The sequence below is a fragment of the Dipodomys merriami genome, unplaced genomic scaffold, assembly GCF_024711535.1.
Source record: "Dipodomys merriami isolate MVZ:Mamm:240054 unplaced genomic scaffold, mDipMer1.0.p SCAF_71, whole genome shotgun sequence".
Lineage (NCBI taxonomy): Eukaryota > Metazoa > Chordata > Mammalia > Rodentia > Heteromyidae > Dipodomys > Dipodomys merriami.
In genome coordinates, this window is record NW_027206302.1 from 290,727 (window position 1) to 299,787 (window position 9,061).

Here is a 9,061-nt window from a genome sequence, read left to right on the forward strand (position 1 = left end):
TCAGCTAGGATTGAGGACTCTGAAAGGAGAACATCAATTTTTGTGTGTATGTGTAATTTTTTTATTGTTATTATAAAGGTGATGTACGAAGGAGTTACAATTATATAAGTTAGATAATGAGTGCATTTCTTTTTGGACAATATCATACTTGCTCTCCAGTTTTTCCCTGCGTCCCCACCACAAGCTGTATAGTACATTTTCAACATAATGTCTAATGAATACCACTCTGATGCATTTGTTCACCCTTTGGCCCTCCATTTCTGTGCCCCTTTAACCCTCCCAAGGACAGATTAATGAACAATCAAGACAAAAATACAAGAAAAGAAAAACAATAACCAAGAAAAAAAACTCTTGTTACCATTTCTTGGAGTTTATTTCAATAAATATAATTTCTTTTTTTTTTTTTGGTCAATCGTGGGGCTTGAACTCTGGGCTTGGGCACTATCCCTCAGCTCTTCAGCTCAAGGTGAGCGCTCTACTGCTTGAGCCACAGCTCCACTTCCCAATAAATATAATTTCTGATGCACATAGGAACTGTTCCTTTGTGTTCCTCCTCTACGAGATTCCTCCTGCATTTCACTGTGTGTGTGAATGCCTGCCTAGAGTTCCATATAAGAAAACACAAATATGAATCCTTGGAGAAGTAGCAGTGAAGAAGTGACATAATAGCAAATGGGAGTCTCCAAACTTTGCCTGTGGTTCTTGTAAAAGTCTTGTTGGGACAAACACAATTTTATATTTGTCTATGTTTTAATTGTCTGTGGTTTAATTCTTTCCTGTATAACATCTGTCCCACTTTTTATGAGGAAAAAAAGGACAGGAACTGGATGGGAGTGCCTATAATCCTAGTTATTCAGAAGGTTAAGATCTGAGAATTGAGACTGAAGCCAGCTGAGGCAGATAAATTCTAGAAACGTATCCCTATTTAACCAGCAAAAAGCTGAAAGTGGAGGTATAGTTCAAGTAGTAGAGTGCCAGCAGTGAGCGAAAAACCCAAGCCAGAGCGAGAGGTCCTGAATTCAAGCCCCAGTACTGGCACATATGAAAAAGAAGAAAAACCTCAGATAATAAAAAAAGAAAAGAAGGATGAGGTGGAAACTGTAATTTATAAAGTGCTGAAGTTTTGGGCTTTTTTTCCCATTTGGAAAGACGTCTAGAACATATTTCTCTGCAAATAAGAACCTCAAATATATATATATAGTAATTTAGATATAGATCACCAAAATAAAGGTGGAATTTGGACAAAGTCTGTTAGTTCAGTCCTTTATCCAACAAAATACTTATTGAGACCTTTTATATACCAGACACTAACCTTAAGAGGAGTGTTAAATAAGACAGATATGGCCTGTGGGTGCTTTCATTAACATTGAGCTCATCTATACACTCATGCTTCATAATCTATTAAAATGAATGTCCTCTCTTGAAATCATACCAGAGGTACAATGACAGATTAAAGTATCCCAAGGTTACATATAGTTAGGTGCTTAATATAATTGCTTTGTAATGGTGAAATGATGATATTATTAAAACTCTGAGTACAGTCAGGGTAATTTCTTGAACTTTATAAGGCAATGGAAAAAATAAATTTTCTATCAGGAATATTAGAGCTATCCATCAATCAGTTGAGACCTTCTAGTAAGAAAAAAAAATAGATGTATTTAACCTGTGAGTATGCTATTAGTGTTACTGATGACACCTTTCCTGTTCTTGATGTTTCTTCCACTTGGCAGGATCCCATTAGTGTGTATATTAGTATAATGCTCTTGATTTTATGCTAATATTGTACTCATTCCACCCTGGAGGCAATCAGTGGTTTTGAGAAAAAAAATGGACATGAGGAACTCACCTGCTTCCTCTTGGGGTATGGCTGAATTAAGAAAGCACATGAGTTCTGCCTAGTTCCAGCACTGCCTGAAACTGGATAAGTAATCCCAGAATTACAAAGCTAACTTGCCTAACATCAGCCCTCCAAGCTAAACTTTACAACAAAGGTTATTCTGGCTCCCATCTGCTTTACTCAAATATTGTTTTACCACTGATGCAGAAATCATGGGAGAAAAATGTTATTTATTGGTACTTATGTTAGCCAGTTTTTCATCAAAAACCTGAGAGAAACAATTTAATTAAGGAAGGATCTATTTTGGCTCATGGTTCCAGAGGTTTCAGTGGATGGTTACCTGACTCTGTTGCCTCTGATTTGTTGGGAGGCAGAACAGCATGGTGGAGAGGCATGTGGAGCAGAATTGCTCCCCTCCTGGTGGCCAGGGTACAGACAGACAGACAGATAGGAAGAAGCCAGGGCAAGATTTTACCTCAAAGGACATGCTTCCCAGCTCTCCTACTAGCCTCTGCCTAAATTTTCCAGAACCTTCCAAAAAAGCACTAGTTGATAGAGACCAAGTGTTCAACACATAAGCCAATGAAAGACACTTCATACCGAAGCCAGTCCTTTAAATCAAGTTAAGATTGCCCCAATAATTATGTAAATAAAAACAAAACTCAGTGGAAAGAGCCTAAGTTCTACCATGAGACATGGATTTGAACTTTGGCTATGTGGTCTTAGATAAACCACCCAGACTCTTAGAACCTTGTTGTTTATTTTTGGTTCCCTAGTAATAACAGGACTAGTAATGTTACAAAGATGAAAAGAACATGTATAAAGTAATATACACAATTCCTGACCCTTACTAAATAGTAATTGATATTAACTGGTAATTTTTAATATCCAGCACTGGGATAGTTATAACTGTATTTATCTTTTAATAAACTTACCTCTTTATAGAGAACACTATACTTTTTTTCCCCCTCCAGTTCTGGGGCTTGAATTCAGGGCCTGGGTACTATCCTTGAGCTCTTTTGCTCAAGGCTGATCCTCTACCACTTTGAGCCACAGCATCACTTCTGGTTTTTGAGTGGTTAATTGGAGATACAAGTCTCATGGGGACTTTTCTACCTAGGCTGGCTTCAAACTGTGATCCTCAGATCTCAGCTTTCTGAATAGCTAGGATTACAAGTGTGAGCCACCAGCGCCTGACCACTATACTTTTAAATAACCTAACTTAACCACTAAAACATTTATCTCTCATATATAAAACATTCTTTTTTTTTTTTTTTGTCTTTTCTTTTTTGGTACTGGGGATCGAACCCAGGACGTTGCACTTGCTAGGCAAGAGCTTTGCCACTGAGCTACATCCCAGCCCATAAAACATTCTTAAAATTCATTTATCTCATATATAAAACATGTCTTAAAATTCTGTAAGTCAAATATTTCTTCAGAATTCAGAAGAGAGGGGCTGGGAAGTTGGCTCAGTGGTAGAGCGCTTGCTTTGCATGCCTGAAGCCCTGGGTTCGATTCCTCAACACCACATAAGCAAAAAGAAAAAAGCCGGAAGTGGCGCTGTGGCTCAAGTGGTAGAACGCTAGCCTTGAGCTGAAGAGCTGAGGGACAGCGCCCAGGCCCAGAGTTCAGGCCCCACAACCGGACCCCTCCCCCCCCAAAAAAAAAGAATTCAGAAGAGATAATAAGGACAAATAAAGTGAAAATAATTATTGCCAGTTTATTACTCCTTTGATTAACCAAGGGGGAAAAAGCCCTTGTTGATTATGAGGTCTTCCTTTAAGTCAGGCAAAGACAAGACATGCTGAGGAAAAAAAAATCAGGCATTTACTTTGTTAGATTCTTGGTATTCCCTCATTTAAAAAGTTAATGTTCCATGTATGGAACTGCCTGTGAGCCAACATAAGATAGCTGTTGATTTTCCCTCTACAGGCATCCTCCTGAATACAGTTTTATCATCCTTGCCCATCTCTGCTGATTTCAATTCATCACTGGCACAAGAGTGAAGTAGTTTGTGGCTAGATAACAGATTTATGAAAAGAATCCAGATCTGCTTCTATTATTTTTCTGATACATGCTTGATACATGGGTTCATTGGGTTTCAACATTTTCATGTTAGCTCACATAACTGAGAAACACCTATATCAATTTGTAACCTATAGCTGTAACTAGAAAATAACATAAATTTATTTAATTTAGATTGTACTATTTGTTAGGAGAACATTCTTTTTCCTTGCTGTCCTGGAAGTTGATATTTCCAATAGTTTCTCTGCAGATGTTTTTGGTATAAAATAGGTAAAGCTCTTCCTGTTGTTCAATTAATGCTTCCGTAGTTCATATCATTCTTCAACAAAATTATTTACCATTCACAACACAAATAAAACAAGAATTAAAAAATGAAAACTACGGAGCTGGGAAGGTGGCTCAGTGGTAGAGCGCTTGCCTTGCATGCATGAGGCCCTAGGTTCGATTCCTCAGTACCCCATAAGCAAAAAGAAAAAAGCCAGAAGTGGTGCTGTGGCTCAAGTGGTAGAGCGCTAGCCTTGAGCTGAAGAGCTGAGGGACAGCGCCCAGGCCCAGAGTTCAGGCCCACAACTGGACCCAAAAAGAAAAACATTTAGCTAATACATTAATTTTAACTCTAAGTGGCAAATATTAGCTTGATATAGCTTAAGCAAATTTTTAATTTGCATTAATCCAATTATTTAGTTTTAGATATCACTGAATCCAAGATGTTCAAAACAATGTTATTAAAAATAAATATAATACAAGCCACAGAAGTGAACCATATATGTAATTCTGAATATTTTCCTAGTCACATAAACAAGACAGGTAAAATTTATTAGTATGTTTTATTTAGCCAATTTATCTAAAATATCACTTCGATATTTAATCAATATAAAAAGTTACTAATAAGAAAAATTTACACTTTTACTCATAGAACTTTAAAACCAAGTGTAGTTTTATAGGTATAGTACGTGCAACTTAGACTAGCCATGTTTCAAGTGTTCAACAATCACAATTAGCTAGTGACTACCATATTGAAGAGTGAAGGTTAAGACAATGTATCAGGAAGACATTCTTCCCTTCATTCCTCTGTATTTTCCTCTGTTACCTTCATTCACAGATAGCTAACAAGCTATCAATAGCTTTCTTTTATAGCTTATCAGCTTAACAAATATAGTGAGAATACAATTTTTCCCCAAAAGTTTCAAGAAATATGTTGAGCTGGATAGATATTCATTGTTCTGGTTTGGGTCATGTGACCCTCCTTAAACTAATCATCAGTAACTGTGGCCATGGAATAAGGCAGTTAGATTGGTCAAATTGTTTCACAAATAATATCTTAAGTTTAGATTAGGACAAAAACTGACATGCACAGAGATTAAAGGAAAACTTCTCCAAGCAAAATAAGTGTGATACACCAGAAGGGATCTGTGCCAGGTAGTCCCAATTCTCTATGCTCACTATATCTATTCAAACCACTCACTTGCTATAGAAAAAAGTAAGATGCCTAGGTCTGAGTGGATTAACAAGCCTCACGTAGACAGGGTTATCCTTAGAGGAACAGCCATTTGAAAAAAATCATAGAGATTCCTTCATATAATTTTTCTCCATCCTCTGAAAGGAAAAGAAAAATAAAGTGAGGATAAATATCCATCAAGGGAGACTTTAGAAGGAAAAATTCTTGCTAGGCACCAGCGGCTCACACCTGTAATCCTAGCTACTGAGATCTGAGGATCATGGTTCAAAGCCAGCCTGGGCAGGAAAGTCCTTGAAACTCCTATCTCCAATAAACCACTCAGAAAACCAGAAGTGGTGCTGTGGCTCAAGCGGTAAGAGTGCTCGCCTTGAGCTGAAGAGTGCAGGGACAGCGCCCAAGCCCAGAGTTCAAGCCCCACGACCGACAAAAAAAGAAAAGAAAAAAAAAAGAAAGGGATGACAGTAACAATATATTCACTGGTAAGAATTAAATAATTCTAAATCATATAAATATAGCAAATGTACAAGCTATAGCTAGGGCTGAGGGTGTGGGCCAAGAATAACTCCATTCTCATCCTAGAGGCCTAAGATCTTGACCTTCATAGAAAGGGCCTGTTTGTGGCTCACTGGATGGCAGATATCACTGTGGTGTTGTACTGGTCAAACAGAACTTGGTGAAACTTTGCCAGTGGGACTTGCCAGGAATTCACCCTTTAGGAGTGGTTGGGAAAACTATTCATCAGAAGCACTTTATGCAAAGAGAGTGATGGGAAGTTAGTGACCACTGGGTGCTGCTGGACATCAGGCACTGCAGAGGATGAGAGGGCTGTGGGACCTGCCAAGGAAGTGCAGGGCGAAGAAAAAATACTCAATTCTTCCTGCAATGACTCATCATCATCACCCTTTACTGACAAAACTCCAGGGTCTCCTGTTACAGGAAAAATATATTTAAAGGGCCCAGATCTATTTTGCAGAGAGCAATTTAGAAGAGTGACTACAGGGATGGGAAGCAATAAAATGATAATCAGCCCACAGGTTCCTAGAGATTATTCCTAAGAAGGAGCCAGATGACATTTCATTAAGAGGCACATTGTCAGGTGTAACCTATAGCCCAAATTTTTTATTTCCATCCTTTCCTGCCAATGAGAGGCTGCTGTTAGAATACAAATAAATAAGAGTGATGTTATTTTAGAGATCCCAAACCTCAAGTGACATACCAGAAGACATTTTTTAAACACTTCACAGTGAGCTATTTTGTTGGACATTTGGTATGTTTCAATTTTAATGCTGCAAAATAGAACCTGTTAGTGAGAATTCTGCAATTGTACCATACCTGAGCTAATAAACTTATAAAGAAGAAAGTTATTTTGGTGCTTAGTTCTCGACATTGAACCCATGATTTGTTTGGCTCCATTGCAAAACCAGAATCCTATGAAGTGGGAGCCATGACAGAGTAAACCACTCACTTCATGAGCAGGAAGCAAGAGAGGAAGAAGAAGGGGCAGAGGTCCTACAATCTCCTTTAGACACACTCACCTAGGGAATCTCACACAAGATCCCTCCTCCTAAAGTCTACAATATCTTCAATAATACCCTAGTGACCTTGGCCACACATAAGATTTTGTGGGGGTTTTTTTGCGGGGGGGAAGGGGGTGTCATTCAAGGTCCAAACTGTGTCAGAAACTCTCTGCCTTCGATACATAGCATTAATTTCTTGAGTTAGATTTAGAGATGTCAGCATTTCTAAAAATCTTTCCCAGCAGACTGCTGGTAGCTTATACCTGCAATCCTATTCAGGAGGTTGACATCTGAGGATAAAGGTCTGAACCCAGCCTGCGAAGAAAAATCTGTGAGACTCTTAATCCAACTAATTACCAAAAAAGCTGGAAGTGGAGCTGTGACTCGAGTGGTAAAGTGCTAGCCTTGAGAAAAAAAAAGTTCAGGGACAGTGCCCAGCCCCAAGACCAGCCTGGCTAATCCATTGTGGGCCCAACCCACAGCCCCGACCTCCCTAGACCTAATGGCTTTTTCATTAGCTTCTGCCTCTTTGCTCAGACCCCATATAAGCCCAACTCCAACCCCACCTCTCTGCACAACTTCCAATCCCACTGTAAGGCTGCTCCTCCTCAATAAACAGTTCTAGCCTGTTGAACATTGAATCTGGCCTTTTTCCTTTCTCCTCCATTTTCCTAACACCATTTATATTATTGTAATTATCATTCTGTAGGTTAGCAATCTCAAGTTTTGTGACAGGTAACATAGTAAAACTGTCTCAATTTGATGCCCAAGTTCTTCACAACTGGACTATAAAGTCCTTTCATGAAGTGTACTATCTTTAAAATATGTATGTTAAATGAAGACTCATATCAAGATGTCTGAAGGATGTAACAGAGAAAAGGTTTTAAAATGGTTAGAGCCAGCTTGGCCAATCTGAATATGTAGTCATTTGATTGGATGAGTTTGTGTGGGAATCAGTTCCATTGACTTGACCATACTCAAAAGTGTTTCAAATCAAGCGTTTAGGTTTTTCACAGTATCTTTAATAAACCAAGTATTATTCATTACAATACGTTGGGTGAATAATAAAGAAAGGGCAGCAGGTAGAAGGGCTAAGGAATAGGAGGGGAAGAACGAGTATCAAATATATTTCGAATTCTAATCATACAAGCAGCAAAATTTGCTAATCTTTATGTGAGCTTATTATGTTGCAGGTCCCTGAATGATCCCAACAATCTTTAAGGTTTCTGCCATGATTGCTCTCACATAAGTCTCCTTTCTCTAAAAAGTGGCTGTCCTAGAAGAAATCACAGGCTTTCTAATTTTTTATTTTTATTTTTTCCCCTGCCAGTCCTGAGGCTTGAACTCAGGGTCTAGGCACTGTGCCTGAGCTTCTTTTGCTCAAGGCTAGTACTCTACCACTTGAGCCACAGGCACCACTTCCGTCTATGTGGTACTGAGGAATCGAACCCAGGGCTTCATCCATGCTAGGCAAGCACTCTACCACCAAGCCACATTCCAAGCCCACTCTAATTGTTTTCTTTGGGAATATCTTCCCCAGTACTGCTGACGCTTATTTTTTTCTTTCTTTTCTTTTCTTTTCTTTTTTTTGTTGGTCATAAGGCTTGAAATCAGGGCCTGGGTGCTGTCCTTGAGCTTTTTTTGCTCAAGGCTAGTGATCTACCACTTTGAGCTACAATGCTACATCATTTTCTGGTGGTTAACTGGAAATAAGAGTCTCATAGACTTTCCTGCTCCAGCTGGCTTTGACTCATGATCCTCAGCTCTCAGCCTTCTGAACAGCTAGGATTACAGGAGTAAGTCATCAGCATCTGGCCTCTTATTTTTCTCTTCAAAAGCTCTCTTTCCTTGACTTCAACGACATCATATTGCCTCCTTTTTCTCCTAAGTCCCAGTGTTGTTTCTTTCTAGCCTGCTAATCTTAACTCCATTTTTGCCTTTGCAAATTTAGTTTCTTTCCTCAGCCTGTTCTATTCTTTTTTTTTTTTTTCAGTTCACAGATTGTCTCTTCCCTCATACCTCAAATAACATCCCTTATCTTACTTTGAAATTGCCTGTAAGTGCCGATGTTTCCAAACTTAGTCTACTGGACATTTCTGTCTGAATGTCCTACGCACACTTCAAATTTGACTTGCATAAAACTGAAATATATTCTTCACTTTCTCACCGAATCTCCTCTCCCTTTTACTTGCTTTTGCTTGTGTAGTAGCTGTTGAATGAAAT